Source organism: Nannospalax galili, unplaced genomic scaffold (assembly GCF_000622305.1).
Source record: "Nannospalax galili isolate Female #2095 unplaced genomic scaffold, S.galili_v1.0 scaffold813, whole genome shotgun sequence".
Classification (NCBI taxonomy): domain Eukaryota; kingdom Metazoa; phylum Chordata; class Mammalia; order Rodentia; family Spalacidae; genus Nannospalax; species Nannospalax galili.
The window spans coordinates 31,898-34,308 of NW_008333507.1; positions in this window are offsets into that span (position 1 = coordinate 31,898).

Genomic DNA, 2,411 nt, shown 5'->3' on the forward strand with positions numbered 1-2,411 from the left:
TTCAAACTGACATATGAAACAAAAGCTCTGGACTGCTTTTCATGAACACAGTGACTTATTTTCATAGGATTTGCAGCCAGTCAGTGTCCACTTTGAACTCAGCTTCTTGGAATAACCTCATGATCTCTAGTTTTCCAAATACATCAATGGAAAATATGAAAAAAACTGAAAATTTGAAGGTTATAAAGATTTTTGGCTAGTAAGTTTTGGAAATGCTTTCTTTTTGTTGGTTCATTTGATATGGCTATTCAAGTTCCCACGTTAAGCTGTGGTTAGTTTCCTTGGAGGCAATTACCTCTACTGAGCAGATGAGCAGAATGTCCTTGATTGGGAGATGGTTGGGTGGGAAAAGTGCCTCCTGTTTGCATGGGGACCTGACTTTGGATTTCCAAAACTCATCATGTAAAATCCAGGGATGTGTGCCCATGACCCCAGCATGAAGGTAGCAGAGACAGGAGGATCCCAGAGGCTCAATGGCCATACAGCCAAGCAAAAACAGCAAGCATCAAGTTTGGGGAGAAGAAGGGGGAAAAGAATGTCCTGTTAGATTTCAAAATGGCTCCCTGCCAAAAGAATGAAGATTTTTTTCCTATATTCACTTTGTGACCTGAATCTAGCTTCTGAAGATGATTAAAAACCATGAACTTGGGTCCCGCAGAAGTTTTGTTTTGTTTTGTTTTAAATATCAGACTTGTCCACTCAAAACCTTCAAAAATTTATGGACTGTCATTCATGGTTTTCAATCTCAATATTAATTCTCATCGTATTTATTCTTGTGAATCTGGTCCTGTAAGCCATAGCTCTTTTTATTTGCCTCCCTGGGAATTATTTTTCCAAAATTTAGGCAAAGCAGTTTCACCTGTGTCCACACCTTTCTTACTGATATGATAAGTGTTGGTGTTTTAATCTGCTTGGTGTTTTTCTTGTTAATGCAGAGCTGTGACATCGAAGCTCTTTACACACTAAAGAAGAAACCAGAATACACCAGAATATGCTGTCATTTTTCCTTATTTGAACTTTTCATTGTGCTATTTAGACAATTTTCCTGAATTTATTGAAGATTTTTGCATTGGTGTTCAACAGGAACATTAGCTTACTTATGTACATAGTATCTGATTTTCAGATCAGTGCAATACTTTTTATTCAGGTTTTTGTTTAGTTCTGTTTTGCTGCTGCTGTTGTTGTTTTGAGACAAGATCTCATGCTGTGTAACCCTGGCAAGCCTGAAATTCACTATATAGACCAGGTTAGCCTCAAACTCAAGGAAATCTGCCTCCCTCTGTCTCCCTAGAGCTGGGATTAAGTTATATACCACCATACCCATCCTTTTTAAGGAAGTGGCCCTATATTAATTGGGCTATTTATCACTGTATTATTAAACTGTAGATATATTAATATATTTTCAATATTAGGCTCTAATATAAAATATTAGATGCATGATTTATAACTATTTTCTTATTCTATAGTCATTTTGTTTTGTAATATTTTCCTTTGATAAATGAGTTTTTACTTTTGATAGTGTCAAAATTATTTACTTTTCCTTTTGTTCCTGTTTGGGGTGTATGTATGTGCAAATGAAAGAGGGACAGAGAACAGAGAGATACAGGCAGGCAGAGACAGAGTGACAGGGAGAAAGAGACAGACAGAGAGAAGGTGGGACAAGAGATGAAGGTAAAGGAACCAAAAAGTACAACAGCCAAAGGCATGAAGATGCTCCTTTCATTTTTTCCTGACAGTTTCATATTTTAAATCTACATTTAGATATTATGGTTTTTATATGTTTTATTGAGGTTTTATAATTTCTTACAATTCTTAATAAAATTTAGACCCCCTCCCCTATTCATGCCTCCCCATCCCCCCACCAAACCTCATGTATTCCACCATACATGTTAAACCCTACTCATTCAGGCATTTGTATCCAAATGTCCTTCAGTGTAAATGCATCCACTAAAGCCTGGTCAGCCCATCTAGTGATCTCATCTCCCTTACCCAGCAGCAATCAGTCTCCAATAGTTCTCAGTCTAGGGTGACCTACCACCTATTTCTCTTCTCACCTTTGGACCCCATTTAATTGAGTTGACATGGGTCCTGTGCTCCATGCAACTATTGCCACAAGTTCACATGTGCAAGCTTCCAGTGGCCTGGAAGCCTCTGCTACCCTGTGTTCATGAACAAGCCCTGGCTCTTACAGTCTTCCCATCCTTCTGCAATGGTTCCTGAGCCCTGGGTAGATAAAGTTCCATATAGGAGTCCTATCCTACACTCTACAGTCTCTTATTCTTTAAAACTTAGCCAGTGGTGGCCTTCTGTGTGCATCACACTCTGTTGTATAAGAAAGCTTTACTGGTGAGAGTTAAGGGATGCATTAGTTTTCTCTCTACTCCTTATTCTGCTATGTTCCATGAGCCTTA